Below are 13,040 nucleotides of genomic sequence, written 5' to 3' on the forward strand. Positions count from 1 at the left end.
TTTCTTCTGTTAGCTGCATTTCTTGGCAGCCATGAAAATGGCAAAATTGTCTTAACAACACCAAAGTCAAGATACTGTAACATCACACAATCCTAAATGAAAGAGTAAAAGATAAGACCCAGAAAGGACTTAGGATCCCAGGTAGATTACTTATCATTGAGATTAAGGAGAAATAAAAGTGAAGTGACAGTAACTAGAAGTTGATAGTAGTATACCACAGAGGGGATAATGTGAGTAGAGTAGAATCGACCAGAGAGATGCAATCAATGACTGAACTGTTAAAATTGCTTTTGCTTTTCTAAAACCACGAGCAAACCACATATTCTCTGAATCACAGTTCCTTCATCTAAATTGCATAATTAAATAAAATTATCTCTTCCAGCTCTGATACTCTGTGACCACAAAACTAAGAGCCAGAGTGGTATATTACAGCACCCATTCCCACCGCATGCCCCCCAAAATGCCAAGAATCTGATCTTACAAAGTTTGTGGTATCTGTATATAAATATATAGAGCTATAGCTATCTTAGTTTTGCATCTTCAGGCATAACATACCTCTGCCTTGGAAACTCCTTGAGAGATCAGAGCACTTAGTTCACAAAATGAAATAATCAGACATGAAAGTGCACCAGTTCCTCCCATTGTTGTGTGGAGTTTTGATAATCCTTGCTACACAGTGGTTGCCTACTTTAACGGAAGGACGAATATAAGTGCTCTGAAAACAATCACTTTAAATGTAAATATTGATATTATATTCTAGCTCACATAGGAAGGTAAATTCAAACTTCTTGTTTCCTCAGAAATGCCTGTTTGCAGTTCTGAAATATGAGTCCACTAGCCAATCTTTATCTGGTGAGCAGTATCTCATGCCAGAAAGATCATTGGTCTAGGAGTCAGAAGACTACTAGTTCCAGCCCTGCCTCTTTCTAGGTATGTGCTTGTATTAAGTTTATTTGAGGACCTAATTTTTTACCTGTAAACTAAGAGGGCTGTGTTTCATTAGATGGTCCTCTAAAGCTTCCCCCCCCCTCAAATTATGCTCTCAAACATATCCAGAATTCTTTTAGTCCTACTCAAAAAAAAAAAAAAAAATATATATATATATATATATATATATATATATGTGTGTGTGTGTGTGTGTGTGTGTGTGTGTGTGTGGCTTTGCTGATTTAATTACAGCCTCCTTTGGTGCTAGAGACAAGAGCAAACAAGCAGCTTAAAAGATTATTTCATTTCTGAATAAGAAAGAAGATCCTGTACCTACTTAGGCTTGAGATGCACTCGACCTGAATCTCTGCAGACCTTATCCAAGAGAACAGATTAGAATTAGAACTCCTTTTTTAAAATATATATATATATATATATATATAATTTTTATATTTTTAAATATAATTTATTGTCAAATTAGCTAATATACAGTGTATACAGTGTGCTCCTAGCTTTGGGAGTAGATTCCCATGATTCATTGCTTACATACAATACCCAGTGCTCATCCCAACAAGTGCCCTCCTCAATGCCCATCACCCATTTTCCCCTCTTCCCTGCGCCCCCCCCCTCAATCAACCCTCAGTTTGTACTCTGTATTTAAGAGTCTCAGGGGTTTGCCTCCCTCTCTGTTTGAAACTATTTTTTTCCCCTTCTCTTCCTCCATGGTCTTCTGTTAAGTTTCTCAAGTTCCACATATGAATGAAAACATATCCGTCTTTCTCTGACTGACTTATTTCACTTAGAATAATACCCTCCAGTTCCAACCACTTTGTTGCAAATGGCAGGATTTCATTCTTTCTCATTGCCAAGTAGTACTCCATTGTGTGTATAAACCACAATTTCTTTATCCATTCATCATCCATTGATGGACATTTGGACTCTTTCCATAATTTGGCTATTGTTGAAAGTGCTGCTATAAACATTGGGGTACATGTACCCCTAGGAATCAGCACTCCTATATCCTTTGGATAAACAGAATTAGAGATCCTCATTAGTAATTTCCACAGAAACTGAACAAAAGCAAAAAATGGAATGAGGAAGCAGACTGTATGACACACAAGCAGCACCTATATTTGTTGAATGAAGGAGACCATAAGGTAAAGATGATGAAAAGGTAGGCTTACAGTTTTTGTCCTATCTAATCAAATCTATTTCCCAGGCTCCAAGTACTCCCAGAAATCAATGAGGAGTTATATATTCTGCAACATAGGCAACACAGTCCATGAATTTTAGTCTGTCAGTGGGGTAGCTAGAAATTCAAGAAACTTGAATACAGATTGGGTTTTTCAATCTTAGAATATAGGGCTGCACTGGATATTTGAGGCTGCTCTCCAGTCCCCACATTCCTCGGTACCAAGAGAAGGGATTGGCTTACTTTGTGTTCCACACTGACAAAAACCATTGCTGCTTCATCCTTGTATACCAGCACATCCTTTGAGTTGATGAGGGACTAATTCTCACTCCCACCCTCTTGGTTTTATCCCATTCTTTCCAGTCTGCTTGGGACTTTACTTCAGCGATCATTACCCCTTACTCTTCTAATTTTCACTTTCTCCTTTCCCCTTGATAGGAACATGCTTACATGAAGTTCCTTCAACCTTTAAAACAAAATCCCACAGCTTACATGGTATTACCTATGAATCTTGTTGGCATTCTTTTCCTTTCACCCCCAACTGTGTTTACTTACTTTTTCTCTTCTTATTTTGTTTTGTGTTAAGCCACATGTATTTCTGTAAGTGATATTAAATCTTTTCGGATATAGACCTGAATAAAGGACATGCAAATATTCATGTATCCTAACAGGTATCATATCCGACTTGTCAACCTAGATCTAGCAAAGTGAGCTCCAAATGAAAGTTTGAAAACTGAATGAGCAAATGAATATCTTCACTTATCAAGTAGCATGCAATTAAAACAACAAATTAAAGTGAGATTTTTGTTTTAGAACTGGCCTTTTTCTACAAAAATTGTGGATTGAAAGATCTCGGTTAACCTTATTTCTCTGGTAATCTGATCTTTCCAGTAACCAATTCTGAAACAAAAACCTTTCTCAGGCAGGCAGAGGGGAAGGTAGTGTGTGTGTGGCTGCAAACCAGTCTCAACAAGCAAAGATGGGAGTCTCACTGGAAATTAGGACCATCCGAATCTCCTGAGGCTCCACTCATCTCCCAGCCTCATAGGATCATTGTGAGCATTAAATACAATCATGTATGATAAAGCTCTTCACAAAAATATAAGTTTTTACATAAACGTTAAGCAAACTAGTTGGCAGATTTAGCCACTCTAGCTAAAATGTATTGCCTTGAAAGTGGAAGGATTTCACTTTCACTTAAAGATGAATCACAGCAAGACTCAGATCTATCCTGAGGCTAATTCTTGATGTTTATCTGATATAATAGAAACATATTGTTTGATACAATACAAACATATTGTATCTGTTTTATAAATTGGTTCCTTTAAGACAAAGGAAAATACAAAGTATAAGCTCTAAAATGGAAAAGATTTGAATATCAGTAATAGAAACCACTCCTCCGATTCCTGAGCTATATGTAGCACAGAGTGAGGTCGAATTTTGACATGAATCCAATTTATGTCATGGAGGTCTAGATCTGCTTTTAGCATATCCCTTTTGCTCTTCCCAAAACACATATTCAAGATGAAAAGTAGAATCAGCAGCAGGCTTATAGGACTTTGGTGCATTGTGACTTACCATATAGTTTATTGTCCATAGTACCATTTATATGGTACTGCTGCAAAAAAATATTTAATCTAAATTCAACCATGAGAAAACAGACAAGTGCAAATTGAGGGACATTTTGCAATCCAACTGATGTGGAGTAAAAAAATGGCATTTTTGAATGAAAATAAAGTTAGGGAACTATTATAGACTAAAGGAGACAATAGACATAACAACTGATTGCAATGTGTTATCCTTGGTTGGATACTGGATTGGAGGAGAGGAAAAAGCCATCAAGGACATTTTGGAGACACCTGGGGAAATTTGCATATATACAAATTTTAGATATAGGATTATATCAATGTTAAACTTCTTGAAGGTGATAAGTGAATGCAGTCGTACCCTTATTCTCGGAAAATATATGATGAAATATTTAGGTGTGAAGTGTGATATAAACCATTAAAAATTCACAGGTAATATAAATGTTTTGTTAAATAAAGATGCATAGATGGCTCAGTTGGTTAACTGCCCGACTCTTGATTTCGGCTCAGGTCATGATCTCACAGTTCGTGGGTTCGAGCCCTGCATCGGGCTCCATGCTGACAATGCGGGTCATGCTTGGGATTCTGTCTCCCTCTCTCTCTGCCCCTCCCCTCGCAAAATAAATAAATAAACATTAAAAAATTAAAAATAATAAATAAATAAGGATGCATAGAGATGATAGTAGCAAATGTAGCAAAATGTTAACCACTGGTAAATCTAAGTAAAGGGTACATGGATATTTAATGCTCTCTTGCAAATTTTCTATAGGCTGAAGGTTTTCCAAATAAATTTTTTTTTAATTTCAAAAAATTTTATAAAAATTCTACTTCTGCTATCTCTATTGCTGCAGGACTAAGTGCTTTGCAACCTGTTTAGCTATCTGATGACAGTTTGTCATCAGAACTGCCCAGATTCCTCACCTGATATGCCTCTTGATGACTTCCTTCTTTCCTCCAAAACTATTAACTACCCTCAACTTTCCCAGCTACAACCTCCTCTCAAGCAATTTATCTAGCTTCAACTTTGATAACACCCCTCCTTGCTTATCCTCTTACCCTCTGCTCCTTTATCCTCCTTTGTGTTTATCTCGCCTTTCTATTCTATTGCCTTTGAACCAGTTTTTGTCCTCCAAGTTGAATGCTAAGATCTTTACCATTTCCTTGCCTCCTGCATTCAAGGCAGTAAGCACTCCTGCTCAGATGGTTCCCACTATGTGACATAATCTGTTCTGCCTTTCTACACTGTCTCCCCTATAATGAGGGAGATTTTTGGAATTCTCCAAAGCAGGAATTCCTGCTAACTTAATATACCTAAATCTATTTCACTCTACCCTCCAGGGTATCCAATGTGTAACACTCCTCTCATCCCCCCAATTCATAATCTTGGTAGAAAACATCCTAGTGACTTTATAAGACAACCTAAAGAAAACGTTGAACATTACATTGAACACTACAAAATATACCAATATGTTCAGGTCCCTTAAATAAAGGAGCAGAGAGATGTATGACTGGCTATAGAGATCAAACTACCCAGAAAATATAACTTTAATTGGTATATCCAATAATTGGGAGTATCTTGAACCAAGAATAATTGCTATTCCATATTTTGCCTTTGTCTCCTAACACTTCCAAAGGCCTCTTTTAATGGGAAATTAAGTCACCTTGAATATCTCTACATCTTTTGGAAGAACTCTAGCATGAGCAATCTGTATGCCAGTTACTAGGGGTCCATATTTCCAATTCAGGATGTTATGGAATCTACTGCCAGAATGCTCTTGGAGCGCAAAGAAAGTATAGCTCAACCCCTGACTCAGTCATAGTGGCTCTACTGAATTGCTTGAAAAACTCACTTAAACTTCCATGGCATCCATTTCCTCATCAGTAAAGTGGAAGGAGACTGTCATCTCTGAGGTGACTTCCAGCTCTGATAGTCCTTGACTGCAAGAGTACTATATAATATCTTTTGCAATTAAGATAGTAAAAATAATTTTAAAAGGTGTTTACTCATGATGGATTTTGACTAATCAAAATTGGTATGATTCATGTATGATTCATACATGAAGCATTATATCTGTTCTCAATTGAATTACTGTAATGAGAAAAAAATGTCACTTTAAATCTATTTGTATAGCCATGTAATATAATGTTTGGGAGAATAGACTCTGGAAACAGAGGCCTTTGGCTGAAGTCCGTGACTCACCAGCTGTGTGACCCTGAGCCAATCTTACCCTCTCTTTAAGGACAATTTCCACTTGAATAAAGCAGGGATACTTTTTTTTAAAGATGGCAATATTTTGATAGCAATAATACATTGTTGAATATGTTAATAGACTAGGGAAGCCTTCTATGGTGTGCAGAATTCCTTATAAAATTAAGAAAGAAGCAAGATTTGACAACTATCTCTGCCCATGCCACAATGACACTGGCCCTGGTCCTGCTCTCTGGGTTTTTACATCTAGATGTGTGTCCATGTTTGGGGAAAGCGGGTGGAGGGACAGTCAGACCTGAAACAACTCATTGCAGAAATAATTCCAGGGGCGCCTGGGTGGCGCAGTCGGTTAAGCGTCCGACTTCAGCCAGGTCACGATCTCGCGGTCCGTGAGTTCGAGCCCCGCGTCGGGCTCTGGGCTGATGGCTCAGAGCCTGGAGCCTGTTTCCGATTCTGTGTCTCCCTCTCTCTCTGCCCCTCCCCTGTTCATGCTCTGTCCCTCTCTGTCCCAAAAATAAATAAACGTTGAAAAAAAAATTTAAAAAAAAAAAAAAAGAAAGAATTCCAATTTTCTTAAGGGCCCCACAGGTACAATAATGACTAAACAATGAGAATAATACCTACCATTTATTTAGGGCTCACCATGTGCCATCTAATCCTCACCTTAGGATTCAGTTACACATTCAAATGTAGTCTTGTTATCTCTCTTTTGCAGGTAGGACTGAGGCCCAGAAAGGTTAGGTGAGTTGCTTGGGGTCACAGTGCTAGTAAGTCACAGAATGGAGGTTTGAGATACATTTGAGGCTCCTAGAGCCAAATGGACCAGCACCCTTATCCACTGCAGTTCCCACAGCCAGCTAACACAGCACGCCTCTGGAGGGTCCTCCCTCTGACCAGGCTGGGTCGGCGCTGGGGCCTCTGCCTCTCCTAGCTAGCTGTGCTGTGGTCGAATGGTCGCTACCTCTGCCCCATCTCCACCCTATGGAGGCCCTTTGGTCTTCTTACCTCTTCTCAAACTTGTCATAGCCTTAGATGGTGTGCAAATCCTGGGCATCCTCCTGGCTCTTCCTAAGATAGTTCTTCTCTGGAGGACCTATTGCTGCTGGGGGGAGGAGCCTCCCTAGACCTGAGGGGACACACACCCAAATTTCCCTCTGGCCTCTGGAACTCCTCTACCCCTACCCAGGGGTGTAGCTCCTAGAAGAGCAGCAGATAAGTTACCAAAGAAACCTCATCTTCAAGTTTTGTGACCCCTCACTCCTGTGTCCTCTTTAACTTGTTACCACGTGCCTTCTGGGAGTGGAGATCTCTGGCCCTCCCCAGGTCCCAGCTGTGCTGTAATCTCCTACACTTTCAATTCTCCCTCACTGCAGGCTCTGCCCCATACTCAAAGTTTTTTCCTAAACTAGGTGTGGGGCTGGATGAGACATATACAGTTCAGGCCACATCTTGCCCATCATTCCCCTGCACTAGAAATTCAGTATTATTTTATAATTATGCCAAAACCACTGGGTTTTAAATATTTATCTTTATTATTTCATGCTGAATATGCACATCAGGTATTCTGGATCAGAGACAGAGTTCATGTCAATTACCTTCCAGTGAATAATAAGTATACTAGCCTCACCCCCTCCAAGGGTATCAAAAAGAGAGCAAAGTCAAATGTGTTACACAAATATTTGGATGCTCCATAGGTGAGTGGTGATGAAAAGTGTAGAATGCATCTGTCTCCTGCCTTCCTGAAATACTCTTCTTAGAAATGTAATCAGTCTGAGTGAATAAAATATCTCTAAGGGCCATATGGCCCCATGTATCTTAGATTTTATGACCTAGAGGTGTTGCCAACGTCTGGGCTTCATACCTTATCTTCATATGGAGATAGATAGCACTGCCATCGGTTTATCTGCACACTGTGGCCTAACTTAGGGACCTGGTCTGTTGTGTAACCATTTGGCTCTCTCAGGGATATAAAAGAAATTTTATTATCATTTCAGATAAGAGCGATTAACCAGACAAATACATACAGATCTAATTCTTATGGTATGTGAAGAGTGCAAATAAGCTAGGGATTTCTACTGGAGCAAAACAAAATCCAGGGAAGTTTTATTTACCTGAAAAGACCCACAATGTTTTAATTATACCAAAAGTGCCTGGAAATTTCTGGTGCCCCAAAATTCATTTCACTTAACAAGTTTTTGGGTTTATACTCTGTGAAAAGGTAAGATGCAGTCCCTGTCCCTAAGTTGCAACGGTGCATATGGTCTATTTGCTATAGGCCAGTGGGATCTGAAACTGCAGTTTATAGTTTTAGAGCAGGCCCATCATCATCACATATAGGCAAGCTTCATGTGAATAGAGAAGATTCTAACCAGATGTCCTGCCCCAGAACAACCACATACAAATTGCTGCCTCACTCTGTCAGTGCACACATCTGTTCTGAGGACATGTACTATTAATAGAGATTTACCTATCCAGACCCCTCTGCAGTTTACCAAATACGATGCCCATTCAATACCTCACTGGTATCTGTAACTATACAGTAGGCAGAAGGATGGTTAGTATAGGCCAAAAGAAGTTAAGTAACTTATTCAAAGTCATATGATGAATAAATGATACACTTAAATTCTAATTCATATTTTTATTACAAAGCCAGCATCCTTTTCACTAAACAAGTTCTGTATAAGTTTATGTAAGCACCCAATACTGCCGATGTCATGTCAATTATTGTAATAGTTGCTGTATCTTTCATTCAACTTCTTAGGATATGAGGATGTTAAAGATTCTTAAACCAGTCTAGTTGAAGAAATTGTGTAAGGATGCACTGAAGCCCCACTTGTTGCCATATGGCATAAACTGAATACTGGGAAATGGCAGCAGCATGTAGGCTAATTGAGTACATGACAATCTAAGATGACATTTTTTAATCTCTCCCATCCTCACCCCCACAGCACCCAACAACCATTGATCTTTTTACTGTCTCCATAGTTTTTTCTTTTCCAGAATGTCATACAGTTGGAATCATACAGTATGTAGCCTTTTCAGATTGTCTCCTTTTACTTAGTAATATGTATGTAAGGTATCTCCATGCCTTATTATGGCTTGATAGTTCATTTATTTTTAGTGCTGAATACTATGCCATTGTCTGGGAATACCACAGTTTATTTATCTATTCACCTACTAAAGATATCTTGGTTGCTTCCACGTTTGGCAATTATGAATAAAGTTGTTATAAACATCTGTGTGCAGGTTTTGGGTAGACATAAGTTTTCAGCTCCTTTGGATAAATACCAAGGAGTTCAATTGCTTGATCATATGGTAAAAGTATGTTTAGTTTTGTAAGAAACTACCAAACTGACTTCCCAAAGTATCTGTACTATTTTGCATTCCCAGTAGTAATGAATGAGAGTTCTATCATTCCACATCCTCACCAACATTTTGTGCTATCAGTATTCCAGATTTTAGCCACTCTAACAAGAATGCAGTGGTCTCTCATAGTTTTAGTTTGAATTTCCCTGATGACTTATTATGTGAAACATCTTTTCATATGCTTATCTTTCATCTGAATATCTTCTTTGATGAGGTGTCTGTTTAGGTTTTTGGCTCATTTTTTAATCAGGTTGTTTTCTTATGGTTGACTTTTAAGAGTTATTTTATATTTTGGATAACAGTCATTTATAAGATATGTCTTTTGCAAATATTTTGCTCCCAGACTATGGCTTTCTCATTCTCTTGGCATCGTCTTTCCCAGAGCATGAGTTTTTAATTTTAATAAAGTCTAATTTGTCAAATTTTTTTTTTATGGATTGTGCCTTTGGTGTTATATCTAAGTAGTCATTACTATACCCAAGTTCATCTAGGTTTTCACCTATGTGATCTTCTAGGAGTTTTATAGTTTGGCATTTCGCATTTAAGACTGTGATCTGTTTTGAGTTAATTTTGTGAAGGGTATAAGGTCTGTCTAGATTCATCTTTTTTGTATGTGGAAATCCAATTGTTCCAGCACCATTTGTCAAAAAGACTATCTCCTTTGTCAAGAATCAGCTAACATTTATTTTTTGGCTCTCTATTCTGTTCTACTGGTCTATATGTCTGTTCTTTAACCAATATCACACAGTCTTAATGTAGCTTCTTTTTTTTTTTTTAACGTTTATTTGTTTTTGAGACAGAGAAAGACAGAGCATGAACGGGGGAGGGTCAGAGAGAGGGAGACACAGAATCCGAAACAGGCTCCAGGCACCAAGCTGTCAGCACAGAGCCTGACGCGGGGCTCGAACTCACGGACTGTGAGATCGTGACCTGAGCCGAAGTCGGCCGCTCAACCGACTGAGCCACCCAGGCGCCCCTTAATGTAGCTTTATAGTAAGTCTTGAAGTTGGGTAGTGCCAATCCTCCAATTTTGTTTTCCTTGTATATTGTGTGGGCTATTCTGGATCATTGCCTCTCCATATACACGTTAGATTAAGGACGTTGATAATCACAAAATAACTAGCTGGGATTTTGACTGGGACTGCATTGAATAACAGATCAAATTGAGAAGAATGCACTTCATAGCTTGTAGTTTTCTTCATATAAATCTTGTGCATACTTTGTTACATTTACATCTTACTTACACATTACTTACACATTACTTCATTTTTTGAATACTAATATAAATGGTATTATATAAATTTGAAGTTACATTTCAAATTCAACTTGTCCTCTGCTGGTATATAGGAAAAGAGTTGACTTTTGTATATTAACCTTGGACACTGCAACCTTGCTATAATTGATTATTAGTTCCAAGAGTTTTTTGTTGATTCTTTCAGATCTTCTACATAGACAGTTATGTCATCTGTGAACAAAGGCAGTTTTATTTCTCCCTTTCCCATCTGTACATATTTCCTTTTCTTGTCATGTTGCATTTGCTAGAACTTCTAGTACAGTGTTGAAAAGGAATGGTTTAAGGGAACATCCTCATCCTTGCCTTGCACCTGATCTTAGTGGGAAAGTTTCAAGTTTCTCACCATTAAGCATGATGTTAGCTGTTGGGTTTTGTTGTTGTTGTTGTTGTTGTTGTTGTTGTTGTTGTTAGTTTTGGGTTTTTGGGGTTTTTTTTTTTTTTTTTTTTTTTTAGTATTCTTTATCAAGTTGAGGAAGGTTTCCCTAGTCCTAATTTACTGAGTTTATATAATTAATTAGTGTTAGATTTTGTCACATGCTTTTTCTGTATCTATTAATACAATCATTAGATCGTTCTTTTTTAACCTATTGATGTGATGGATTACATCAATTGATTTTCTTTTTTAATATATGAAATTTATTGTCAAATTGGTTTCCATACAACACCCAGTGCTCATCCTAAAAGATGCCCTCTTCAATGCCCATCACCTACACTTCCCTCCCTCCCACCCCACCCCCCCCATCAACCCTCAGTTCTCAGTTTTTAAGAGTCGCTTATGCTTTGGCTCTCCATCAATTGATTTTCAGATGTTGAAACCACCTTGCATACCTGAGACAAATCTCACTTGGTGATGGTGTATAATTCTTTTTATACATCACTGAATTTGATTTGCTAATATTGTGTTGAAGATTTTTACCTCTATGTTCATAAGAGATATTCACCTGTAGTTTTATTTTCTTGCAATTTATTTGTTTCAGTGTTAGAGTAATGCTGGCCTCATAGAATGAGTTATGAAGTGTTCCCTCTGCTTCTCTCCTCTGAAAAAAATTGTAGAGAGTTGGTATAGTTTCTTCCCTAAATGTTTGGTAGAATACACAAATGTACTTGGTGCTTTCTGTTTTGGAAGTCTATTAACTACTGATTTCATTTCTTTAATTAATATAGGCCTATTCATGGCACAAAAACAGACACATAGACCAATGGAATAGAATAGAAACCCCAGAACTAGACCCACAAACGTATGGCCAACTCATCTTTGACAAAGCAGGAAAGAACATCCAATGGAAAAAAGACAGTCTCTTTAACAAATGGTGCTGGGAGAACTGGACAGCAACATGCAGAAGGTTGAAACTAGACCACTTTCTCACACCCTTCACAAAAATAAACTCAAAATGGATAAAGGACCTGAATGTGAGACAGGAAACCATCAAAACCTTAGAGGAGAAAGCAGGAAAAGACCTCTCTGACCGCAGCCGTAGCAATCTCTTACTCGACACATCCCCAAAGGCAAGGGAATTAAAAGCAAAAGTGAATTACTGGGACCTTATGAAGATAAAAAGCTTCTGCACAGCAAAGGAAACAACCAACAAAACTAAAAGGCAACCAACCAACTAAAAGGGAAAAGATATTTGCAAATGACATATCGGACAAAGGGCTAGTATCCAAAATCTATAAAGAGCTCACCAAACTCCACACCCGAAAAGCAAATAACCCAGTGAAGAAATGGGCAGAAAACATGAATAGACACTTCTCTAAAGAAGACATCCGGATGGCCAACAGGCACATGAAAAGATGTTCAGCGTCGCTCCTTATCAGGGAAATACAAATCAAAACCACACTCAGGTATCACCTCACGCCAGTCAGAGTGGCCAAAATGAACAAATCAGGAGACTATAGATGCTGGAGAGGATGTGGAGAAACGGGAACCCTCTTGCTCTGTTGGTGGGAATGCAAATTGGTGCAGCCACTCTGGAAAGCAGTGTGGAGGTTCCTCAGAAAATTAAAAATAGACCTACCCTATGACCCAGCAATAGCACTGCTAGGAATTTATCCAAGGGACACAGGAGTACTGATGCATAGGGGCACTTGTACCCCAATGTTCATAGCAGCGCTCTCAACAATAGCCAAATTATGGAAAGAGCCTAAATGTCCATCAACTGATGAATGGATAAAGAAATTGTGGTTTATATACACAATGGAATACTACGTGGCAATGAGAAAAAATGAAATATGGCCTTTTGTAGCAACGTGGATGGAACTGGAGAGTGTGATGCTAAGTGAAATAAGCCATACAGAGAAAGACAGATACCATATGGTTTCACTCTTATGTGGATCCTGAGAAACTTAACAGGAACCCATGGGGGAGGGGAAGAAAAAAAAAAAAAAAAGAGGTTAGAGTGGGAGAGAGCCAAAGCATAATAGACTGTTGAGAACTGAGAACGAACTAAGGGTTGATGGGGGGGGGGA

The sequence above is a fragment of the Herpailurus yagouaroundi genome, unplaced genomic scaffold (genome assembly GCF_014898765.1).
Source record: "Herpailurus yagouaroundi ecotype Mexico unplaced genomic scaffold, PumYag 140, whole genome shotgun sequence".
NCBI lineage: Eukaryota > Metazoa > Chordata > Mammalia > Carnivora > Felidae > Herpailurus > Herpailurus yagouaroundi.